The 27892-nt window shown below is 34.5% G+C and overlaps 1 protein-coding gene across 4 annotated transcripts in view; it reads left to right on the top strand.

The window, feature by feature from the left end:
• LOC106876878 (uncharacterized) overlaps window positions 1-27892 on the top strand; it is a 239926-nt gene that overhangs the window by 85725 nt on the left and 126309 nt on the right. For all 4 annotated transcript variants that reach the window (XM_089353736.1, XM_089353737.1, XM_014925617.3 and 1 more), the window contains one exon: window positions 23557-23653. The gene's annotated coding sequence lies outside the window, so the exon portion shown is untranslated. The remainder of the gene's footprint in view (window positions 1-23556; window positions 23654-27892) is intronic.

Raw genomic sequence — 27892 nt, 5'->3', positions numbered from 1 at the left:
GTATGTACATATGTATGATTGCGTGTCATATATCATACTGAAATGCAGGCATAAAGTATATAAGACAGTGGAAGCTGTGTGTATGTATGTGTTGAGGATAGTGGGTTGGTGGTGGTGGCCTGTGCAGGAAGATCATTTAAGCGGTTTGACACTTCTCTATCATGTCTTCCTCACCTTTTGCTGTAGCTTCCCTATTTACTTTGACCATTTTTCAAATATCAACAGCTTTAGCATGACAATTTCAAGTGGTACCACCACCGTCCATACCACAGCTCTTTATTTAAATAGAAGGTGACTGTCTCCACTGTGCAAGCTGCAATCTTGATGAAATATCTCTTCTTTAAGGCCGTGTTAGATACACAGACAGATGTATAGATAAACAAACAAACAGCCTGCACGCTTTCAGGCTTCTTGTGACATTTGTTATTTTGCAAATTCAATTTCTTTTTCCTTTATATTCTGTGCAGGCATGATTAGGTACCAGCAGGGCTGTGTATTCATAAAGTTTGCTTCACAACCACATGGTTTTGGGATTAGTGCCATTGCATGGAACTTTCAACAAGTGTCTTCTACTGTAGCCTCAGGTTCAACAATGTCTTGTGAGTAGAATTAGAATTGGTAGACAGAAACTAAAAGGAAGTCACTATATATAGATACATGTGTGTGTGTTTAGAGATGTTTATATGTATCGGTCTGTCTGTCTGTGGATGTGTGTAGACGTATGTATGCATGCATGAATGTTGTTTCTATATGGTTTCATTAGCACCACTTGAGCAAAGCAATAAACAAAGTTCCCATACTTTCAGTGGCTTAATGTTCTCTCTACTTTTCAACATTCTTTACCTATCTATATCTGTCTATCCCTGTCAATCCTTCTTTCTTTCTCACTATGTGTGTCTATACCTGTCTGTCTTTCTCCACATTTAAAAAATGTTTATCTTTATTTTCCAACTTATTTTACTGTTATTCTTATTTTTCTTATTCATTTTCCCTATCTTTTCATCTCTCTTCTTCCAATTCTTCAACACCTTTTCTTTTTCACATCCATCAAGATCATGAACATTGCCAATCAGTCTTAATTCCATGTAAGTAGTTCTACCACTACCATCACCACCAAATATGAAGATTTGTAAATGTATTACTGAATTATTATTGTACCATAATGCACTAAAGGAGGCATGGCAACCAACGGAAATTACCTAGAGAGGTCAGCCACATGGAAAATAGCTGGTAAATAACAAAAACACCTAATGTGGCATGCAAGAAAATTTTAACTGGGGTTTTTCTGCTTGCACTAACTTATTTTAGTCATGTAGTAAGTAGAGAGACAGAGAGAGAGAGGTGGAGTGGGGAGGGAGAGAGAGAGAGAGGGAGAGAGAGAGAGAGAGAGAGAAAGAGAGAGAGAGAGAGAGAGAGAAATATGTAATTGTACTACTGCATTATGCACTCCTTAGGCAAGGAAAATCTAAATGTTTCAGAAAAATTCAACTTGGAATAATTACCATTTCACTACATATTATCATTTCACATGTAAGGGTGTAGAAGTTGGCCACACCACTGTTCAGTCAGTTTTACTACATAGCTGTTCTTTACAACTGTTCTACATTGCTGTTCTGCATAACTGTTCTGTTTAACTGTTATATAAAGCCTTACTACATGATTGCATAGTTGTTCTATATAATTGTTGAGCATGTTTGGCATAACTGTTTACAAAACTGTTCTGCATAAATAACTATCCAACATAAATGTTATGCATAGCTGCTGCATAACTATGTGAACCAATGAGAGACCTTCTATGCAGCCTCTCAATCTGGTAGAAATAGCAACTAAATCTTCCTCATATTATTTCTTACAATTTATGGAAAGGCAAACACATTTGCTAATGTAATTCTAAATGCTCCTAAAAAAGATGGGATGGTTATGGTTGGAATACCTTTGGTGACAGGTCTGCTCAATCAAAGTTGTCTTGAGATTAAACAACATAACTGTTCTGTGTGTGTGTATTATATAGTTGTTCAACATAATCATTCCACATAAATATTCATTCAGCATAACAGTTCTGTATAATTGTTTCAGTCAACTTTGTCACTCATGTCCTTCTCCATGCAGTACTATTGTAATTGGATGATACCATTCTTTCTAATGAGATTTATAGGGAATTGGAAGTTCAGTAGCTTATATTATATCAATGTTTTCAAGGCAAAAGCTGTACATTATTTACAATTGATGGATATTTGTCCTCATCTTGTTTGTTGTTAACACAATGTTTCGGCTGATATACCCTGCAGCCTTCATCAGGTGTCTTTAGGAAATTTCGAACCTGGGTTCTCATTCCTAAAGTATTTTTCAATGATGCTGCTGCTGCTGCTGCTACTGTTGCTGTTGCTGTTGTTGTTGTTGTTGTTGTTATTATTATTATTATTCTGGTCACTGCCTAGAATCAAACTCGGAATCTTGGGGTTAGTAGCCCGCGCTCTTAACCACTATGCCATATGCCCGTGGGCATAGTGGTTAAGAGCATGGGCTACTAACCCCAAGATTCCAAGTTCGATTCTAGGCAGTGACCTGAATAATAATAATGATGATAATAATAATAATAATAACAACAGCATCGAAAAATACCTTAGGAATGAAAGCCCAGGTTCAAAATTTCCCAAAGACACCTGATGAAGGCTGGAGGGTATATCAGCCGAAAAGGTTGTGTTAACAACAAACAAGATGAGGACAAATATCCGTCAATTGTAAATAATGTAAATAATGTACATAATTCCTCATCTCTTAAATATAGAACTGCAAAAGCTGTAGTTTTAAGCTATGATATAGACAAGCAAAAATAAATAGATAATGCTTATTTCTGTAACTATCTGGGGTATAATACAATTACCAAATGTTTGTTGATTTGCAGTGTCCAGTTAAAGCCATATAAAGTGTATATTGTTGAAAAAGATGAACTTGACAACGTTAACCTAGATACACTATAGATACATTACACAGGCCAACAAAGGAACCATAGATGATCACTGAACCTGATAAACATGTCAGCAAAATCTCCTTCAGGTCAGATTCTACTATCTTAAATAAGTAATGAACACATTAGATTAATGTATCCTAAAAAGACAGTATGGCTACAACTGAAATACCTTTGTTCATTAGTTTGTTCATTCAGGTTTTAATTAAACAACAATAAAACCATAGATACACTATATTAAAATAAAGAGTAATTGCTCAATCATTCAACTACGGTAGTAGTTGAATAATATTCTTAAGGCCATAATTTACTCACAGGCAGCATCTTCAGAGCTTTGTCGCTAATTCAGTTCTAAACTGAATTGAAAACTCTTTTACTCTTTTACTTGTTTCAGTCATTTGACTGCGGCCATGCTGGAGCACCGCCTTTAGTCGAGCAAATCGACCCCAGGACTTATTCTTTGGATGCCTAGTACTTATTCTATCGGTCTCTTTTGCCGAACCGCTAAGTTACGGGGACGTAAACACACCCCCATCGGTTGTCAAGCGATGTTGGGGGGGGGGACACAGACATAAACATACACACACACATACATATATATATATATATATATATATATATATATATATATATATATATATATATATATATATATATATACGACAGGCTTCTTTCAGTTTCCATCTACCAAATCCACTCACAAGGCTTTGGTCGGCCCGAGGCTATAGTAGAAGACACTTGCCCAAGGTGCCACACAGTGGGAATGAACCCGGAACCATGTGGTCGGTAAGCAAGCTACTTATCACGAAGAGGGCTGGTCCCTAGCTACATTTTAGCATTAAAAAATTGAGATTTGGTCCAGTAGAAAAAAGTTTACATCAAAATTTGTAGCAACATTATAGGAGTAAGTAATGCCTCCAATCAAGTTTAGATCTAAATAACTTTTTTTTTATTTTAAAAGTAAAATATATTTATCTTAGCATCAATGATAGAAGAAAGCATGAACAATTTCATAGTTTTGTTCCCATGCAACAAAAATTTGTATCAAAAAAGTTGTGAGGTAAAATATCATGAAAAAAAATATAAGGTAAAAAATTGGATTTAAGTATAATTAACTTTTTTATTTTAAAAGGAAACTATATCTTAATTAAGCTTAAATGATAGAGCTCAATTCGAGGAATTTCATAGTATCAATCTCATGCAATGAAGTTTTAAAAGAAAAAAGTTATCAGTGTTTCTCAAATTTGAGGGTGATAATATAGTTCTATACTTTTTATGAATATAGTTCTATAAGGGACTATTAACATATGTCACCAGCATCATTGAGGAAGGAAAAAATTATCAATGACACCACTAATTTACAATTAGTTTAATTACGTCATCTGTATTAATTAATGCAATTATATCATAAAAATCAAAAAAATTAAAATATTTAGCAATTTTGGTAATAGCCTAACCATTTTGGCAATCCTTCGTTTTAATTTGAAGGCATGTGCATGCAGCTCTGCTGTTACCTTACGGCATTTGGTAAATTCTGTAAGAAATTAATTTTTATGAATGGAAATGTACACTTGGTTTGAAGTCAGCATAAAATGAAAGAAAGAGGATATGGATGTGTGCTTGTTGTGGGGGGGGGGGAGACAGAAAGTGTGTGCTGTGTTTGTATGTGAGAGAGAGAGAGAGAGTGACAGCGTACAACTTTTATTTATTTTTTCTCACATCTTTTTTCAGTGAATTTGTGAGTGGTTGACACAGAGAGAGAGAGAGAGATAGTGTAAATTTTACTTAGCTACTTATACATACATGCAAAAAAAAAAATTGTCATGAAAACCCACACCTTCACTCAGTGACTGACTTTTTTTCTTTCCCTCACACGCACACATATAAAAAACATGTATACATATGTATTTATGCATGTACGTGCATACAACAGATAATGAGTGTATGTGACTGTGTGCATGTGTTACTGACCCTGGCCATTTTACACATACATGACAACACCTCTCTCTCTCTCTCTTTCAGTCAATCACTCACACACTCACTCACTAAAATAGGGGAAATGAGAAAAACTAAATCAATAAAAAAATTTACTCTTTCACTCTCTCCCTTTCTCTCTCTCTCACAGAGCAAGACACACCTCTCTTTCTTTGACAGCACTCTCTCTCTCTCTCTCTCTCTCTCTCTCTCCCAATCACTCACACACTCACTCAAAAACGATGCAAGGAAAAAAAAAAAATGTATGCTATCACTCTCTCTCTCTCTCCCTCACACACACATACACAACAACACACACCGTCTCTCTCTCTCTCTCTCTCTCTCACACACACACATACTCACATGCATGCACATCACACATTTGAAATTTATTATTCAATTTTCAATAAGGTAAAATCTTAAATTATTAATTGGCACATTTTTAATTAGCATAATTGCATAGTCTGGAAAAAACATGGATTACATGGGAAAATGTGAGCAAGAGGAATAATATTCTTAAGATTATAAACCTGGAAAAGTACGGGACAAGTTATTATACTTGGAAAAGTTCAGGACAACTTATTACATCTGGTAAAGTACAGAACAAGACAATTTTTACTTAAAATATTGCAGCTAAGGATAAAATTTGAATATCAAAAATTATTTGATTTTAATTTACAAAGTAACATTATAATTAAAAAAGTACCATCATTTTGTTAAAATATTGACACACTAGAATACTTAAAAAATGAGAGCCAGAAGTACCAATATAGCTAAAGTTTTATGCAAAGCAGAATAGTATATATGGTAGGCAAATTCATTATGTAAAATATAGGCATTGGGTCAAAACTAAAAATGTGAAGACTTGGCAATAACTCAAGCAAATTTTACTGTGAATTTGTTGTTATAGGTAGATTTTACTGTAATATATAACTAGTTTTTTTATTATTCTATTTATTGTACTAACTAATTATGTACTACTATTATTTTTTATAACCTATTTTCAAATTTCTAATTATTAATTAATAATTTAAAAAATGCATTTTTTTTAAAGTGCAAAAATATTTTAATCAAGTTATTTTTAATTTTTAATAGAAGTAACAAGTAATAAAAAATAGAAGTAATAACTTGTAATAAAATTTTTAGTTTTAATAAAAGCTAATATTTTCTAAATCTAAACATTTTATTTGAAATTTTATCCTCTTCTGCAATATTTTAAGTACAAATTTCTTTGTTCTGTACTTTACCAGATGTAATAACTTGTCCTGAACTTTTCCAAGTGTAATAACTTGTCCTGTACTTTTCCAGGTTTATAATCTGAAGAATATTACTTTTCTTGCTCGCATTTTCCCATGTAATAAGTCCATGGATTATCTAACTTCCCATTATCACTACTTTTTATACTTCCCACACAGACATTTAAGCTTTGTAGTGAGAGATAGTGCTTATTTTTCATGCAATTTTACTGAGATAAGAAAGAGTGCTGCATTTAGCCTCAAAACAATACAACATAATTACTAATATTTCAGCTAGACTGCTGTTTTACAAAGTTGTGATAATGGATTATGTAGTGATTATGGTAAGAAATGAACCAAGCATGCTCTGCTGGATATGTAATGTTAGCATAAATGAATGATGGGGTATAGATGAACTGAGAGAAAAACTGGGTACAAGGAAAATGAGATGAAATGTGCAAGAGAGAAGACTGCTCTGTTATGAACCTGGTGCATATGAAGGATAAGAGTTGGGTAAAGAAGTGCTAAACAATTTAAATGGCAGGAACCTGCAGACATGAGGAGAAATTATGACAGCTGATCTTAGGAGGTTGAACCCCAAAAAGGAGATGACAGAGGATTGCAATGATTATGGAAAAACAAATGTATCATGATGGTAATGATGAGGAAGCAGCATTATGTGTAATATAAATTTTCCATTGACAAGATACACTGCTCATTTCCATCACACATTTTTAGTTTTATAACAGGGGAGAAATTTAGCTGAATTTCTTCATTATTCCACTATATCATTACAGTGCAAAAGTTAGAACTCAGAAACCTGTGAAAACCTGACCTAAAGAATGTGCAGACAACAGCATCTGCCTATGCACATTAAAGTCTGTGGTACTTTTGCCACTTGGATCATCTTGTTTTCTCATCAGTGTTTAGTTTGTCTTCAAATTAGTTTCTTAAGAGAGAGGAATGGGGGACAAAGAAAGAGAAAGAGATAAAGAGTTGGGAATGTAAGTGAATACCTGTAATGTTTCATGTCACCACAATAAGTTTGGGCAGTGTCTACTCATGGACTTTGAAGTTATATATATATATATGTATGTGCATGTGCACATGTGTGTGTGTGCATGCATGTGTGAATGAGTGAGTAAGTGTGTGTGTGTGTATATATAAATATATATATATATATATATATATATATATATATATATATATATATAAAAACAAATAGTAAATGAGTATATGCATATATATGTACGGGTATGTGCATACCGACATCCACTTGTATGTATAGGTGCATATCTGGGTACAGGACATTGCAAACAAAATGTAGACGAGAAAACACACAAGCCACATAGAGAACATTCTTCTTCATCAGCTAGCCCCGTTTTAACACCGGCGTTTCGAAAGAATCTCTGGATTTCATTGTGAACTATATGTATGTATGTACGTATACACACACACTCTCTCTCTCTCTCTCTCTCTCTCTCTCTCTCTCTCTCTCTCACACACACTCCCTCTCTCTCTCTCACACACACACACACACACTCTCTCTCTCTCTCTCTCTCTCTCTCTCTCACACACACACATGACAAACTGTTTCTTCAGAATGTTATGATATTGGTCGATGTTAATGATGTTCTTTTAATTTCCTCCAGAAGTTTCTTGCCAAAATATGTAGACACAACTGTAATGATAGACTTTGTATGAAATATTTTTTTACATATTTATAAAAAAATAATTTGCTCCTTGGGTAAGTATGTCAGGCCAACCAATGCTTTGTGAGTGAATCTGGGAGATGGAAAATGTGTAGAAGCCCATCATATGTATATGTGGATGTGTCTGTGTTTGTCCTCCACCACTGCTATGTATATATTTGTGTGAGTTTAAGTACAACACTTGTTTTCAAATGACCTCGTTTGGTACTACAGGCCTTGTGCAAGAAGGATGAATGTCAACTTATAAACTTTAGGGACTATTTTATCATTTGGCTGATTCTCTTTTTGCTTCCTAATGAATAGGCATATATTCAACATCAGGGCAAGGCCAAGAGTCTGAGCTAGTACCTGAGTGGTTTTGATAACTGGATTTATCACTTGTCATATTTTGTAGTGAAAATATTTATCATAGATAGTTGTATTTAAATTCAAATGGGTTTTAACTTAGGTGTTTATTGAAATAACTGGAAACCTTGTTGGGTAAAGTTTGTTTCAAAAGTTTTAGTGTTAATTTTAGGTAAACACAGGACACATGGCACCTTCAAGAGTGAGTTTGGAATTTATTTGTGCAAATTCTCAAATAATGCTGGAAATCTACATCCTGCTGTTATTGGAGACGATATTGTATTGATTTCATAAGTGTGATAACAGTGATAATGATGATAGTACTTTTTTGGGGATAAGAAATTTTCAACCTGTGATTTCAATTGCTTCAGTCAGTGTTCCTTTTTTTTCTCCTGCTGTCATTTTGTATTGACATCTTTATTATCATTCTGCAAGAGTTATTTTGCGATTGTAATATTTAATGCTCTATCTGTTGAGAAATATGATCTATATAGCAGACAGATTATCAAGGCATGGTGGATAGTTATTAGAAACTTAAGTCAAGCTTATTAAAAATGCTGGTGAACATATTGTATTTCTCTAGCGTTTCCTATAAAAACAAACTAAATAAATAAAAAAAAAAGCTATGGATTCTGGCTTCAAATTTTATTTGAAGTAAAGTGTTCATTTTGAAACTTGTTTTCATTTAAAAGTGTGTGTGTGTGTGTGTGTATGATTTTATATTTGAAGAATGCTGGTCATACATTCACTAGCAGTATCAACCAAAAAACCAGTTGTTTTGGTTAATAATTTTGTTTTTCGGTTGCTAGTTCATAAATCTCTCATTTGGCAATTCTGTCTGGTTGGTGGGAATTGGTTGTCTGCCTTAATATTTTTACTGCGAATATTCTTGCCATTTTTTACATTAGCTTCAACTAAAGCTTTCTCTCAGTCTTCAATCACAATTGGAATGATGCCTTTATACTGGCCTTCTTCTATTCTTGAAGCTTGCATAGAAAAAACAACAAAATACTAACGACTTAATTGTTGTAAATATTCTGTTGTTCCTTTCACATATTATCTACTACCATTATAGAAGTGTTTGAGTTAAACAAATGGATAATTAACCTTCTGTATTGTTACATGTATCTGGTTAACTGACTACACATTACTGTCATGCTGATTTAGCGTTCACTGTTGGGAAGGAAAACTGTAATATACCATACCTATTGGGATAAACCATTTGAAATATGGAGAAACTGGAAGCTACCAGAACTCAAATTCAACTTTGAGAGAAAGTAAATTCCAAAATGCCATCATTCTGACTCAACATTGTCAGTAGCAATTCTAAAATACCACAGTTTAATCACCAGTACTATCATAATTCTCACTATCCATAGTAACTAGACTGTTCTTGTACACATGGCAACTGCCACTAACAACATTGGTGGTGTGTGGTCATTCATCATTGCCAACACTTCCCCCACCTCTGCAAATTGAGCAGTTGTGAGGGTGAGCGGGAGCTTCTAAAGAACCACCACCATTATCCACTTTTATTGTAAAGCTCCTAGTTCTCATTTGCCTTCTCTGCCTCTCCCTTCTTTGTCTACTACTACTACTACTACTGCTGCTGCTGCTGCTTCTCCAGCATGGCACTATACCACCATAACTGTCACTCTCCATATTGCCACTACTGTTGTTCCATCATTATTCATCATCATCATTACCATCTCATCATCATCGTTATCAATCATGAAGAAGCAAAATAAAAATAAGGACATCCTTAGAGTAAATGATAATATTTTAGTTAGTGTTGGTTTGAAATAGAAGTAATTCAGAGGGGCAAAAGAAAAAAAAAAAAAAGAAATGAAACAAGATTTATCAGTTTCAATTGCTTGCATGGGTTGGATAGATTTTTTTCAGCACAGTATCTTGCCACTCATTACAGTCCTTTATCATCTCCTTCATGAGATTTAGCCTCTTGAAATCACTCTTCACCATTTCCAATGTCTTCCTCAGTCTTTCTCTTCCTCAGGTTCCTTCCACTTCAATTACACAGAAGCTCTTTACTCAACTGTCATCCTCCATATGCATCACATGCCCATGCTAGCAGAGTTGCTCTTATTTCCAATTTTTCTTTCAGCTTACATACATCCCCTCTCTCTCTGTCTGTCTGTCTCTCTCTCTCTCTCTCGCTCTCTCTCTCTCTCTCTCTCTCGCTCTCTCTCTCTCTCTCTCTCTCTCTCTCTCTCTCTCTCTCTCTCCTCCCTCTCTTTGAAGACATCAGCTGTAGTCAGACCATCTGGTAAAAAAAAGACCAAACAAACAAAAAAAAAAACAGGCCTCGTGCCATCATTGTGCTTTTACAACTCCATCAAGAATCAGGTACTTCATAACATATATATGTGCGTGTGTGGGTGTCCTTCATTTCCAATCATCCATTGTTTATCGAAAAATTTAATTCATGCTAATGGTTGTAATGAAGATTTCATAAAACAAAGGAAACTTGCCTTGTAAAACTTGCCTTGTAAAACTTGCCTTGTAAAACAGATTGCCTATCCAATTCCAACAAATGCATGATCTTAACGCAAGACATTTTCCTCTAAGTGAGCATTTATACTTATATGCAGCAAACAAATCCCAACATTTCAAGTCTTCCCATTTTCTTTTCTAACAAAATCACAGATCAAATATGAACAAAAAAAGCAAATATATCTCTTAAAAAAATTTCAAGTGAATAAGCTGAAACAACACATTAAAAAAATACATTCTTCAGCAACTAAATCATGCTCTCATACTCAAGCATATAGACAATTCTATACACACATAGATATAGGTGCATAACTTTACTGTCACTCGTATGCAAGCAATCAATCTGTTATTTTAGCTACTCTGATACAATGTTGTTCATTTTATCATGACACATTGACTGGACTAACACAACCATGGCTTTTGACAATAATTATATTGTCATGTGGCTTAAAACATGAACATAACATGCAATTGTTATTCATATTGACTGGGCTAACATAGCCATGACTCTTGAAATCTAGACACAGTTACCCTTCATGTAGTTATATGACTCTAATACATGGACATCAAGGAGAACTAAGTTTTATACCTGACTTCATGAACAACTGCAACCAATCAAACAGCACCCTAACTGATGGCAATTTGAGCCATAATTTTTCCATAAAAAGGAGTAAATTTGCAAACTCTGGTCACTCAAAACAATTATGTTAATGTGAATAAATCTTCTTAAAGACTCTCAGTGTATTTTCAACTGCGTTCTTGTGGCCATTTGGTGGTTAACTAACTATTAAGCAGTTGTTGCATATTTGACTCTCTTGTTATGGTTTGAGCAATCTAAGGCTTTCCATTGCTTTCATTGGATCTGATAGACAGCTGTATCTCAAGAGTCAATCTGTTCACAATTCAATCTTTCAAAACAAACCAAGTCATAATGATCTAATGAGGGAGCTTCTATATGGCCATTTGATGCACTGGAAATAGAATCAGTATATCTTTTAATTCACACCCTTAAAAAGAAAAAAAAAAAAGGAGGATACATTGATAAAAGAAAAAAGTAAAACAAAAGTGTGGTCATAATAGGAATGTATGTCTTTGATAATTGGCTTGCTCAATGTGGATAATGTTTTATATATCTGCTCATGTGAAAAAAAAAAGTAAAAAAGACAATTTCTTCTGTCTGTCTGTGTGTGTGTGTGTGTGTGTGTGTGTGTGTGTGTGTGTGTGCCTGTTTGCACAAACACACACACACACAAATAATTAGTAATAATGTGTATAGCTTATTGAGATAATTCAAAAAACATTTTGGAGATAATTTGAAATATAATATAAGGTATATATCTTTTTGATAAACATGGAATTTTGGCCTTGCTGTCAAAAATGGGAGTGGTTACACCATAGACTTTTTTTTTTATCATCCCATGGCCAGAAGTGAGACAAATTTCATTAGTTTCTAGTTTTCATAGATTCTCATCAGAGAAAGGATATCCATCTTCTGCCCTCAGAAATATTATTTACATGATGACCAAGGGATGAAGTAGATAAAATTTTGCCCTTTGCAAGGTATGGATTATGACACCCTGAAATGGTTAAGTGGGAGGATGGTGAAAGAATGAAAGTGTAATGAAGTCTCGTGACCTAAATAGATAGTTTAGCTGTGTCCCAGCAGTTTGTATACACTATAAATAGATATAAGCCACTTATGTTGTTGTGGACTGAAGGGTATTCTTTCTCTTATGAAGATCTAAGAAAACTAGAAACTAATCACATCTATCTCATTTTTTCTGCTCAAATATATTAGAAAGAAGCATGATGCAATCACTTCCTTAATTTTAGTAAAGCTAAAATTTGTATGTTCATCTGTTCATCAATATGGTATGTTTTACATTTTATTTGAAATCTCTCGCACACACTTAGAAATGTTCATTTTGTCATTGATTTATTGATTTATCTGCAGCACACACACACACACACACACACACACACACACACGCACACGCACACACAAAAAGCATTTACTATAGAGAATATGTTGTTAATGTGGAATGTGTATCATCTTATTTACTCTTTTTGACAAGTTTAAAATAATCTATCTATTTAGGTCACAAGACTTCATTACACCATCATCCCCGTCCTCATCCTCTCATTTAAATAGTTCATGCTGCAAATGTCCATAACTCTTGAAGAGTGAAATTTTATCTACTTTATCCCTTTGTCATGGTGAAAACATCATCCATGACATTTCTTAGTACTTTTCCCTCATATTTCTTGCCTCTCTCATTAACTATGCCAACCACACCCTGAGTCATTAAGTGATGTATAATACAGTCTATCATTCTGCTAGGAATAGCAGCCAAATCTCCTCAAATTGTGCCTCCACCATCTCAAAAATCAAAGGGAAAGCACACTTTAAGATCAGTTGCTAACTGCTGGAATGTTTTTAATCATAAACCTGCTCAACCTGGATCTAAGCAACTATATCAAACACAAGTTAATGTGGGAACCCCTGTGTAGTCACTCTCCCTTTTAGAAATCGCAGTCAAATTTCAATCAGCACAATGTTTAATTAGTTTCATCTAATGAGCTGTCTTTAAACTTGAATAAAATCTTAAGGCAGATCATAAGCTTCGATAAAAATATTTCCCTTTTTAAATCTACAGTTACTTTTTTCTCTCTCACATCATTGTCATCATCATTATCATCATCAACATCATCATCATCATCATCTCCATCATCATCATCATGCCTCTTACTTCACACCTGTTTCACCAACACAATAACATTGTTACTAACATTACTACTATAAAAGACAAAACACTAAAAGCAGCAGCACCAGCACCACCAGAATCATTAGAGCAGCAGAAAAAGTGCCTTTCAGTATTCCTTTCTGGCCCTTTATGTTCAAGGTTCTATTTTCACCAAGGGAGAATTTTCATCCTTTTAGGGTTGATAAAATAAAGTACCAGTTAAGTACTGGGGTCAGTGTAACCGACTAATCCCCTTCCCTCAATACTGCTGGCCTTATGCCTAAATCAGAAACCGTTATGATATGGTTAAAATATTATAAAGAAGCTTGCCAATAATGGTCATTAACAAATATAGATATCTGGAGATTTGGAAAAATTTCTTAAAACGTAAAATCTATGGGCTGTTAATCATTCTTTCTTCATATAATAAAAACTGTGTTGTTGCGGTCTTTTGGTGGTTAACTAATTACTAAGCGGTAATTGCATATCTGACCTTCCTGTTGTTATGATCTGTGAAGTCTTAGGCTTCTTACTACTTCCATTTTGATCTAATGGACAGTTGTGTTTGAAGAATTGAGCATCCCTGCAATTTATTTTCTGTTTTCAATCTTTCAGAACAAATCCAACTGTGAGACTAATGAGGGAGTTTCTATATGGCCATTTGATCCACTGGAAATGGCATCAATATCTCTTTTAATTCACACTCTTAAAAAGACAAAAAAAACCCACTTTGAATATAACATTGTTTGAAAAAAAAAAACAAAAACAGTTGCATGGTTATAACTTGAATGTTTGTCTTTGATACTAGATCTGCTTGATGTGAATAATAATTTATTATTTATTATTTAGCAGAGAGGCAGTTTAGTTTGAACTTCTACATACTGGTCATTGCTAGGAGAGAACATTTGGGCAGGGCAATGCAGTTTCAGAGAGTAACTATTAGGTAAAGTGTGCTTAGAAACAAGGTTTGTAAGATGTGACACAGGAGATGACAAGAGTAAGAATGGTGGTGTATTAAAGTAAGATTGGTACAAGAAGTATTGTAGTAGACTAGACAAAGAGAAAATACAATGCATCATTAGATTAGCTAACTTTAGGTTAGTTAAAATATGTTAGCGATATATTTCAACTTCTAAAAGCAAATTCACTGCAGTTACCATGGAGCAAAAAAGTTCACTCTTATGATTAAAGGTGTATAAATTTCTCCTGACCTGGCAGTCCAATAGTGCAACTCAGTCAATGTTGTTGACTGTAGTTTAGTTAAAGCTACAGATTTAAATCTACATATTTAAATCTACCCAGAGGTACCTCTTTTCAATATTTCCCATTCATAGTGGCTGAGGAGCTTGAAACACTGCATTTGAGAATCCTATAGAGGGAAATATGGGGCAGATATGGTGTTTCTACACCTTTTACCATAAGAAAGAATTTTTTTCTCTACAGTAACTGCAGTGAATTTGCCTTTAGAAGTTGAGACACTCATACTACTGAACCATTACATTAATACTTGTACCATGTTCCTTTGTTGTTTAACCCCAGATCAGCTCTGAATGAGAAGACCTATGATCAAAAATATTTCTAGCAAAATCACCCTAATCTTTGCATATATATCTAGAACTACATTATCCAATAAGTGTCCTTCCATTTGAAAAGTGGTAGGCTATGATTTTAGAGATTTCCACTGCTACTTCTAGCTAGTTGAGTTAGAATGTATTTGTCCACTCATTAGCTTAAGTTTTAGCATGCATACTAGTGCCCTCACCCCAATCTCAACTCAGACAAGTGAACAGTACAATAATGTAAGACAAATTTTTGCCTTGTAGAATTGAAATAGTTTCTAGTTCTAAAGAGAAAAAAACTATAGATTTAAGTATAATGTTTATATTAATACTATTCCACTGTTCTGCCAGGAATGATCTAGATCCTCAATGGATGCTGTTTCTTTTGCCAACTTCTATCAAGTACAATGAAGGTGTACCATATATCTTGTTAATTATAGATTTTGTATGGTATTTTTTCCCCTCATACCTTTCAAAACTGATAATTCCTAGGATTACTACTCTTCACAAAGTAACATTTTAAGTGCAAGCATCACTGAAAAAGAAGATTCATTCAAGATTCTCAGCCATAGTCTCTTGCTTGAAGGCACCAGCATCAATTAATTGTACTGGTATTATATTTTGTTGACCCCTGAAAGATGAAAAGCAAAGTTGACCACAGCAGGATTTGAACTCAGAATGTAAAAACTCATAATTAAATACCATAGTGCATTTTGTCCAAGTTCTAATGATTCTACCAATAAACCGACTTGCTGGAATCTTTTTTCTTCCATACCTCTTAAATAAATGTCTGGTAGATCTTGTCTTGAAGAAGCTGAACTTCATATATCAAAATTTATTCAGTTTTCCAACCTATTGGTTATTCAAAAATCAGGTTATTGACCTTTGCAAGGCTGTTTTTTTTTTTGACTGATATTTTTGCCATTCCTTAATAATAATAATAATAACACCAGTCACTCTTGTGATAAATAAGTACATTAATAATAATATCATCAACATCATCAGTTAACAGACAAAGACATATTGCGTAAAAGGTGTCTACAAACAGTTCCTTCTCATTTACATCATTATTATCATCATTACAGTGATCTAGATATTTCAGCCAGTGCATCAGCCTCAAAGCATACTGGCCCATCATCAAAGATGGCATCCCAACACTACCATGGAGTGGGTATTGGTAGCAAATGGATTTCCTGACCAGTAGGCCCTCTCTCTTCCATAAGGGATGTGTTCTGCTGGTCTAGTTTTGTCAAATGTTTCTTGAGATGAAGTACAGTGGTCAGGTGGTTGTATACTACTGAGGCATTGTATGAATTTGCTAATTACAGTTGACTTTCCATGGGCAGCTTCCTCTTTGCTCATTTCCGGATGTCATTTTACCACTCTGATTGCAAATTCTTAGACTTCAAGTATCTTTACCAAACCCTTGGTCCAGTGACAGAAATCACTACTGGCCAACATGAACTTGCAAGCCCACCAGCTTGTTCCTGTTTATGTGTGCACCTGTACATACCTGGTACTCTTTCAATATAGTGTTGATTACTTCTGTATCTGAAACTTTCATGCTTTCTTGTTTTAGCACGTTCTAGTTCAGAGAATGCAGTCTTTATATTTCCATGAAAGAAATGATCAAGGGCAATTCTCATGGCTAGCAAGTCATTTGCAATATTTCTTCTATACCTTTTTAAAGCTAGTCCCTCTTCCACTTAGTTGTTCTCTCTGTAGTTATCACTGCTAAAGCTAACAGTCACTTCCCTGTTGTTGGTGATGGCTTCCATCAATTCCACTAAACTAGTACACTAAAACTGATCCTTGAAATCTTTTCATTTTCATAAGGATGCATTCATTTCCCAGTATCCGAGTCCTTGTCTATTTGTCTTTTCTAAGATGACTGTGAAGTTCACAAATTTGTGGTGTGAGTAACCAGCTGCTTCAAACTGTCTCTTGTTAATTTGTCTCCTGTTGTGGAGGTTGTTGTGTCTACTGCTGTTGTTATGATTGCAGGCCTGTTGCCTAGCTAAGTTATTGGTCACACTTTTCTTCAGAATTGTTAAAATTAGTGCTTCCAAATATTTGAGATTTAGTGGGAGTTAGCTCAGTATAGTTTAATACCTGCCCTCACTTCCTTTTGGACAGCTGTTAGATCATAAGCCATTTGAACTCTTTTGTGCTATCCATGGCCACTTACTTATCCAAGGGCTCAGCTAGATTTGCATTTGTTTTGTCTTGTATTTTATTGTCACCGGAAGGATGAAAAGCAAAGTTAACCACAGCAACATTTGAACTCAGAATGTAAAAGTTCATTACTAAATTCAATAGTATAGTTCTATATTTAAGAGATGAGGAATTACGTACATTATTTACATTATTTACATTTGATGGATATTTGTCCTCATCTTGTTTGTTGTTAACGTGTTTCGGCTGATATACCCTCCAGCCTTCATCAGGTGTCTTGGGGAAATTTCAAACCTGGGTTCTCATTCCTAAGGTTTATAAGCCCTAGAATTCACTCCATAATTGCCCACGGGCATATGGTGTAGTGGTTAAGAGCATGGGCCACTAACCCCAAGATTCTGAGTTCGATAAAAATAATGATAATAATAATGATAATAATAATAATAATAACATTGAAAAATACCTTAGATTTGAAATTTCCCCAAGACACCTGATGACGGCTAGAGGGTATATCAGCTGAAACATTGTGTTACCAACAAACAAGATGAGGACAAATATCTGTCAAATGTAAATAATGTAAATTCAGTAGGGTATTTTGTCTGACACTCTAATGGTTCTGCTCTCTCTCTCTCTCTCTCTCTCTCTCTCTCTCTCTCTCGCTTTCACTCTCCCCTCCCCTCTCCTTCTCTTTCCCCCTCACCTCCCCTCTCTCCCCATCCCATCTCTCCCCATCCCATCTCTCTCCCTCCCCTCTCCTCTCATGTATGTATGAACATGCACACTCACACACACACACACACACACATACACACACACACACACAAGCATATAGCTTATATCACCTCTCTAATTTCTTCATTTTCAGCTGTATTGTGCAAGATTGTGTAATCTTCTAGTGTATTATTTCGTTTCTCATGACAATTAAATATACTGTTATCAGTTGAAATATATCACGTTGCTATGGATATCTAGTATCCTAAATCTTAATTGGATTAACTTAAAGAAAACTGTCTTGTCTTCCATTGTAATTATTAAATTAATTTCTTGCTGAAAAATCTTGTTGGAAGTAAGATTTTAATGAGTATAGAAAATATGTAGGGCAACAAACTTGTGGTTTTCAAAGGAGATCACGTCATGAGAGTTGTAATAATTAGCTAAGTGAATTGCATGCAGAGTTACAGATCAAAAGGTTGATTGTTCTTATTTTGTCACTGACACAATACTGTGTTTTATGGCTAAGATATTTAATGCTCACTAGTTCAGTTCATCTAGTTTTAAATAACTTGTTCTAAGTTGTTGTTTAGACCTGATCATAAGCATTTCAGGATTCACTACTTTACCAATGTAACAGTCAAGGAGCTGGCAAATCCTTGTGAGAAACCAGAGTGAAGAATTAAGAGGTTACTATTGAGGCAGATACATTTGTTGTCTAGTAGAAAAGTTTTAGATCAATTTCAAAGAAACCAATATATAAGGCAATAAGAATGGTGAATATTAAAACTCAACAAGAGGCTTCCTGCAAATTCAGGCTATAGCTCTATTATGGTTGTCATGCAAACATCATAAGTACATTTTTATAACTTGAGCAAACCATAATTAATTTCTTTTCCTTTCTTCCTCTGTACGTTTATTTCTAATTGAAAGAAATTAATGTGATACAGTTGTTTTCTTATATACATTCAATTGAAAATTCACAGCTGAGAAATTACTGGTATAGTGTCTTCAGCAGATAAAAAAGAACTAGACTTCTTCACTTACTAAACAAATTGGGTTCTAGTTTTCTTCAGCCATTATGCTCTTTTCTTAGGTAAAGAATACCTTATGTACTCTATTTGAATTGCAATCTTGGGCAGTAGATTTCATTCATTGCTTGATTTAACCCCACCACCTAGCTATAGGTACCTTTAGCAGTGTCCACTCTTACAAGCATTTGGGCCATGTCTCTGGTCTGCAAATAGCTTCCCCCGCCATTCATGGAGACCTTGTAAGGGTCCTTGTATTAAAAAGTAAGGTTTAACAGGTGATTAATGCATAAAGTTTTCAAAACTGAACATGCTTTGTGGTCAGTAGTCTTATTAGACATTCAAGAGTCTAAGAGAATCTAAGTAACCAATCTATGGATCAATGCAGTTTAGATTGCCTTAGTGACAGCAAGTGTTTATACTCTTGTCTCTTGAATCATTTGCATGGCTGGAAGGGAAATTGTAATACTTGAGCAACTGCACTGAGATCACCAGGTGAATATGTATTCAATGACATAGAGTGTGATTGTGTGTGTGTGTTTGTGTGTGTGTGTGTTTGTGTGTGTGTGTGTTTGTGTGTGTGTGTGTGTGTGTGTTTGTGTGTGTGTGTGTGTGTGTGTGTGTATTTTAGAATATTTAACCAGTGCTAAAGGCATCACTGTATGTCCAGTTACTTAACATTGTTCATAAGCATTTTCAGAGAATGCCCCTCCCTCCTACCTCTGATTCCTTGATGACTGTTGTTATTTAATATTGGATGGAACATACAGAGGGTACTGAATTAGCTGTTTGGTGGAGTGCTAAGGCTAAACACTTCAAAATATTTAGTTTCATCACTTTATGTTCTGAATTCAAGTATTATTGAACCACACGATGTTTATATGCCAACATAGGAAATCGATATTGATGGCTAACAATGAAATAAAGTTATATCTTTATACTTGTAATGCTTCAGGTGATATCCACTCATCTTTAAGAGTTGTAGTTGTTTAGTTTCAGGTAACCCTGAACAAGCATGTTTATGACCAAAAGCACTTCAGCGATGAATATCGCATCTTTTTCTCAGATACAGTGTATCTAAAACTACCTTATCTAATATACATTCAAAGATGGCAGATGATTTGAGGAAGAATTGACTGCTGTTATTAGAATTTCTTATGACCCTATAGAGGTTCCCTCAGTTACCCAAGACTTTTTCCATTTTCATCATCATCATCATCATCACCACCACCACCACCACCACCACCACCACCACCACCATCATCATCATCATCATCATCATCATCATTTAACATCCATTGTCCATGCTGGCATGGGTTGGACGGTTTGACTAGGGCTGGCAAGCTGAGGGGCTACACAAAACTCCAGTCTGATTTGGCATGGTTTCTACAACTGGATGCCCTTCCTAATGCCAACCCTTCCAAGAGTGTAATTATTTTTCAATCTTTTGTAGCCTATAACCTTTCCTTCAGACTTCATTATCTAATGTATTTTTATTTTATTAAAGACATCTGTGATTTGAGGGAGATTTGTGTGTGTGTGTGTGTGTGTGTGTGTGTGTGTGTGTGTGTGTGTGTGTGCGTGCGTGCGTGCGTGCGTGCGTGCATGTGTGCGCGTTCGTGCGTGTTTATGTTTACAATGATCTAAAAATTTGCGTGTCCCTTTATGTCTTCAACAAAAAGGCACCAATAAAGTACCAATCTGAAATAAGTAATAGGGTTGATATGATTGGCTAAGTAATTGATGGCAGTAGCCCAGCATGGCTACACCCCCATGCCAAAAACTAATATAAGTAATATAAGAATAAAAGAAGATATATATATATATATATATATATATATATAATTTTCAGTTCAGTAAAGTTTTATAGTGACTTCAATCTATTACACATTAGAACATTTCTGTAGTTGATACCATTATTATCTGTTGTCTTAATATGATGATAGTACAAGGAAGAAGTATTTTGCTGTTATATAATATCTCAAATGTGTTATACTGAAATGTTCATGTTACAGCTTTTGATTTCACGACCACTTTAGGTGATGAATTCATTCACCTTTCAGAATGACAAATGACAAGTTTTCCCTTCTCGTTTAACCCATACACCTCACAAAACTCACAAGCACATACACTCACACATATACATAAGCACACATGCATGCATGCACACACACACACACACACACACGCACACACATGCATGCACGCACACACATGCACGCACACACATGCACACACGCACAATTCATTGTTTAAAACATACTTAGGCGCAGGCATAGCTGTGTGGTCAAGGTGTTTACTTGCAACCATGTAGTTTTGTGTTTGCTCTCATTGTATGACATCCTGTTCAAGTGTCTTCTGCCATAGTCTTGCACCAACCAAAGCCTTGTGAGTGGATTTTGGGAGCTATGGAAGCCTGTCAGATGAACCATCCCTGTTGATAGGTGGTTAATTCCATGCTTGGTTTAACACCACCCATCACCTAACTCTTAGCTGCCTTTATTGGAGTCGACTCTGTCTTAGAGTGGTATGATTCTTTGATTGATGTCCCCAGTGTTTCAGAGGCTCCCAAAAGGTTTATGGGTGCTGAATCATCTGATTTAGCCACATGCATACACACTCAAAGAAAAAAAGAAAAAAAATCTTCACAGTATGAAAGAACATTTTGGAAGTGTTGCTTTTATATCATGATTTAAAAATTCCAAAGAGAAAATTAATCAATGTTTGACATTTTAATGTTGTTTTTCTCTATTGCTACTTATGACATTCTACCAACAACTTAAAACACTTTTAAAGGCCATGCTTATAAAACAGAAGTGATGTTCACTCAAGTTATTGTTATTTAACCCCCGAGTCCGCTAGAATTGAGCAGATCTGTGATGAAAGCATTTGTACAATGACTACATGACTATCCTTTCTTTCTTTTATTTTTTCAAGCAGACTGTATCTAGAACTATATCATTCAATATGTCCTTCCTTCTTTAAGAAAACAGAATGGGATTTGAGAGAGATTTAGCAGCAATTTCTTACAGGTTGGGCATAGAGGCCCCCTTACATAGTACAATTTATAATGATTGGTTTCTGGGCATAAAAAGAAGTAAATCCTGCAATACATTGTTTTATAGAGGTTTCAGTAGAAGAACCAACCATATAGATACCACATCCCTATTCACTTAATATTCATGAAAGTAATTCAAATCTGCATTTCAAGTTAACAAAACTCTGTCAACAAACATTGGTCCTTTTGCTGTTAGTGAGGGTTGTTTTTACGGTGTGAACAAGACACATTGTTGAGGATGGAATGTTAGTGGTTAGATCCTATGATTACCTTCCGAACTGATCAGCTATCATTATACAAAGAGGTCCACTAGTTTCTACTAAGTTAAAAATTTTATAGGTATTTGAATTAATGATAATCTATGTATACAGATGTTTTCCTTTTAGCAGGCTCTGTAACTTTAGACAGAAGCAATAATTGCAGTATATTTGGATGTGTTGCTATCAGGGCAGCTCTGATTGAGTAGATCTATGATCAAATACATTGCAAGCATGACCATCACATCTTGTTTCCAGACATAGTATCATCTTCTAAGAGTACATTATCCAATGACCTTCCTTTTCCGAGATGATTTGAAGGATATTTGGCTGCTATTTCTAGCATGTCCAGCAGGGCAACTTTTTTCAAGAAATAGGCCACATGAAACATGGCTCATCATCAGATAGGCTGTACTGCTAAAAAAATTAAAGGTAACTTTTTGTCAGGCATGTCATGCAATAAATCTCATGGGCTGCAGGTTGCCCATGACTGGCTAAAGACTAGTGAAGAATTGGAAAGAACAGTTATATATAGTATTATATAAACCTTACATTAATCATATAAGCATTATACTACTCACCAGAGTGTATCTTTTAAACATTATGTCACAATATAAACAAATATATTTATAATGTAAACAATATCTCTGTGATATAAGCCATATCTTTGTGGTATAAACAGTATCTCCTTTGTATACACAATATCTCCATGGTAGAAACAATATCTCTATGATATAAACAATATCTCTATGGTATAAACTATATCTCTGTGATATAAACATTTCTGTGGTATAATCAAAGTCACAATCAGCTCTTTCTAGTGTAAACAGCTCTGTAGCACAGCCTTTTTTTCCTATTGTAAACAGCTCACTGTGGTAGAAGCAAATATATATGATATTACAGATCACTTTAATATAAACAACTCTCTACACTGTGAACACCTTTCTTTCTCTTTCTCTCCCTCCCTCTTTCCCCCCTCTCTCTCATAAACAGAACTGTGGTATAAAAATAGTAATCTATGGTGGAAACAATTTCTATCGTATAAGTAGTCTTTGTTCTATAAACAGGATCTTTATTCCATAAACTGTTGCTGGGCTATAAATATGTCAGTAATATAAACATGTCTTGATTAGATACATCATATAGACATGAGTGTTTTTTTTTGTTGTTTTTTTTTGTGATATCTTGCCAATATAAATACTGTATCTTTAGTAAAATTGTCAATATTCTTAATGTACATTTATTTGTTTATTTAACTATTTTCTATCTGTTCCAGGATATAACATTTCTGGTCACCTGTAATACAAATACTTCGGATAATCCAGTTAAAGCTAATCTGAACTGGTGATACTTCGATGATTGAGATAATAGTTGTAAGTATTTAGGTTCTTATACATATTGCTCTTTTTATATTGTTACTATTGCTATTTCAGTTGTTGCTGTTATTTTTCACTTTTCACTTTTGATTGGGATTTATCATCAAAGGCACTCCTATGTTTTTAAAGATATTGGGGACTATCTTATCTAATTTCAGATTGTATCAATCATATTTCTATTAATGAACACTTTAATCTTTTTTTTTTCACCCACTATCCATCTCCACTCCATGCTCCACCCCCACCTTGTTTTAGGTTCTCTTTATCTGCCCAGGCTCTGAACAGTCTGGTATAAAATATGATTTTGGTGTAACTTTTGTTCTAGCTTTTCATTGAACTTGGTAATCCTAGTGGTACCTTTCTTTTGTTCAAAATGTGGGTGCTGTTGTTGACTCTCACGGGAGCTCTTCTACTTTTGACAGGTTTGTTTTTTTTAATTCCAATCTATGCTCACATACCTTCCTCCCTGGACAAACCATGGCCAGGAAGTACTGGATAACATGACTGTCAGTAACAGAGGATCACTTACTAATTTTGCTGTTGTTATTGGTAATGATGGTGATGATAGTTCCATCATGATTCCAATTTACAGGTATGTATATTCTTGGAAAAAGATGGTTATAAAGGTTGTTGCTGGAGTTTCAGGTATAAGTCTATTAGTCAACCCCTTCCTAACAGAGACAACCAATCATTCAAATCCTGCTATAGTTGTTAAATGATGATGATGATAATCTACAAAGATGTTAGCTGACAAAAAGTACAAGATTGATGAATTATCATCATCATCATCATCATCATCATAGTTGCATGGTTGCATAGTAGAGTATGATTTGAAAGTGATTTAGTTGCTACTTATAGCAGGCTGAGCAACCATGTAGAGACTCTCTCATTGGCATGACAGCCATAATGGTTTCTTTCCAGTGTTGCAATAATTTTGACACTTAACATTAGGAAATTATCACAAATGTAGATGACTTACTTTAATGAAACCATCAGCTATTTCCGGTGCACTAGTTGCTGTGTTTCTTTGAAATTTGTCTTAGGTGGCTGATTCAAAGTAATTTCAAAGTTAGCAGGGCAGAGGTAATGGGTGGTAGTACAACTTTGATGCAATTCTATAAAATGTGTTCTTCTTTGTAATGTATTCATCTCTTTAATGCCTATAGCTTGAACTGAGCAGCTTGCAGTATTAATTATTAATGTATACTCTTTCACATAGACACACACACAAACACACACATTATTGTGTGTGTGTATGCATGTGTGTGAAATGAATATATATGTATGTGTGTATACATATCACTATATTTATATGAATATATATATTTCATATTCATGTGTGTGTGTATGTGTGTGTGTGTTAATATATCTTAATTAGGTGAGGTGGTTGACATCTTTCACCTGAATTTTTAATATCTTAACATATAGATTTCTTCTTATCCAGTAGTTTTTAAGCAACCTAACTATAATTATTGGAGGTTCTGAGATGGAAGATGTGAATCTAATGCAAGATCTTGGTGTTACTATATATATATATATATATATATATATATATATATATATATATATATATATATATATATATATTAGCAGAAAGCCTGCTCTCTGGGCAGTTTTCTGTTAGTCACTTGATAATATTTCCACGTTGATATTTTCTGTCACATATTTTTGGGATGCCTCATGTTGAGTTGCAAAATTCTAGTGTGATATTTGTGTAATAATGAAATCAAACCTGGAATGTGTGTGTGTGTTTATATTACAGAGACAGTATGTGTGAGAGAGAAATGGGAGAGAGAGAACATTGCAAACAATGAATGAAATAAATATGAAATGAAAAAATCATATAAATAAAAGCTCGTTAAAAACTGTCTTGTACCGAACATTTGAATTTGTACACTTAAAATATTCTATAATAAAAGGAAGTTCAGAAAGTAAATTTTCCTGAAAATTTCAATTTATAAAAAATCTCACTTGCTTAGTAAATATTTCTTTCAGTAATTTATCATAGTTGTAATATATCTGTGTTTCAAATTGATGCAATGCTTGCATTGTTCAATTAAATGGAGCTACCTGAAATGGCTGCATTGCATTAATACCTTGACATCCTTGTTACTTGTTTGCTTTTTATTCACCTTACTTTGAGCCTTGCGGATAATACAGGACTGGCTTGGTGCATGAACTTAAGTACCTTATTCAACTAAATTTGAATTATTTACATGCATGCATGCATGCATACATACATACATATAAATAAATAAAGGATTGTGAAGTTAACTTAACAAAGACCAGAGTTCTAGTATGTAGGAAACCAGACAGGATGCTGATCCCTTCAGGAAAATGGTCTTCTTCAATATGTAGAAAAGGTGTTGTAGAAACTTCATTCAGTGTACCCGGAGCAAATTAAAGATGGTGCAATGGAATTGCATGAAGGTTTAACACACCAGCCTTCTGCACAGTTTTGATCTACCAAATCTCACTCACAATGTATTAGTTAATCTAAGGTTATACAAGAAGACACTTGTCTAGGATGTCTTGAAGTGTAGGTCAACTCTGATGCTTATGCAAACTTCATAACCACACAGCCGTGTCTATGAGTGTGTGTGTGTGTGTGTGTGTGTGTGTGTGTGTGTTTGTGTGCTAATATGTCTTAAAAATACTATGTATGATCATCCACAAACGTTTCACTGGTATCACCGGTAATTACATTTGTTGTACAGCTACACATTCTTCAATCTTTGTGCTTATGTGCACACATATTAACACACTGCATTTATTTAGAACAAATATCTTATGGTTGGCAACACCTCCTTGCAAAATCATTGTACCCTGAAGTGTCAGTGAAACATGTGTTTAGTTTTTATTTGTATTTGTTTTCACAACAATGTCTTGATCTCAGTGTCTGTGAAGATGATGATGATGATGATAGTATGAGCAATGTGGGTGTAGTTTAAGCAAGCTATTTACTCCTGTTCAGTGATGCTGTTGATGTAATCTGGAGAACAAGACTTTTGGGAAGAATACCAGATATTTAGACTGTTGAAATGATAAGTAATGCTATCTCTCACATGAAGAAATTTCAGAATAAAATACTGATATCTTATTTCTTCCTGACTTATATATTTGGATCTAGCATCATCATCGTAAGCATCAATATGACCATCATTATCATTGTTACCTTCTTCATTACCACCACTACTTCACTGTAATCATCATCATTGTCTATGACTATTTCTAACATTATTTAACTAGAATCATTATCACATATCATCAGATTCAGGATCATCAGTAACAGCAACATCAGTAGTTTGATACCTGATTTCTTGTAATCAGTTTCGATAAACAAATTATATTTACAAGCTATATCATTTCGAGTACCTCAATCCAGTAATGATCCAGACTAACTTTTTTGTCCTAAGATATTCCCTACCAACTGCTTTCATTTTCAGCAGGTGAACATTAACCACTACCTTTTTTCAACCCAGGTGATATCCTAATTAAACCTCTCAAATCATTTACCAAATTCCTTGTTGCACCTGCATCTGATTCTGCCGCAATTTGTTTCTTTAGAACCAGTGCGGGCCATCCATTTTAACTGTCCATATTTCACTACCACAATTAAGCACATGGTCATTGAATAATTCATATTTTAAAAAAAAGTAGAAAGAGAGAATGAAGTAGTAAAGTAATGCAGAACATTAACCAAACCATTTCAGTTTAGGATGATTAATTCAAATGATGCCCAATCCCAATATCTCCAGTTGTAATGCTTCCAAGATAGTGAAATCTGCTAAAGGCCTCCCAAAACAGGAAGGTGTTGTTAACAGGGAAGTGTGATAAGACCTACTATCCATGTTGGAACCTTTGGGTTTTTTTACTATTTGTTTCGTCATTATTATACCCATGGAGGTGACAGTTTGGAAAACTCATTAGAACATGTAGCAATATTTGTTTCAGCTCTCTATATGTTGAGTTCAAATTCTTCCAAGGTTATATTTGCCTTTCATCCTTTTGAGTGTTAGCAAATAAAGACATCTTTTATAGACTATCAGACTAAATGACTTCTAGTTTTTAAATTTCTCCTCTTGTGTTATAAATTTCAAGCTTTGTTAGGTTTAATTTTACCTTTCATCTCTCTGTTGTCAATAAAAAATATATTACTGTTATCTAAGACACAGTTCAAATAACTTTACTTAACCCTTCTACAAAAATTACCATTGTGTCTACTCAAAAAAAAAA

The sequence above is a fragment of the Octopus bimaculoides genome, chromosome 6 (assembly GCF_046866305.1).
Source record: "Octopus bimaculoides isolate indiv1 chromosome 6, ASM4686630v1, whole genome shotgun sequence".
Lineage (NCBI taxonomy): Eukaryota > Metazoa > Mollusca > Cephalopoda > Octopoda > Octopodidae > Octopus > Octopus bimaculoides.
The sequence above is the reverse complement of the archived record's forward strand: the minus strand, read 5'-3'. Positions and strand labels throughout refer to the sequence as shown.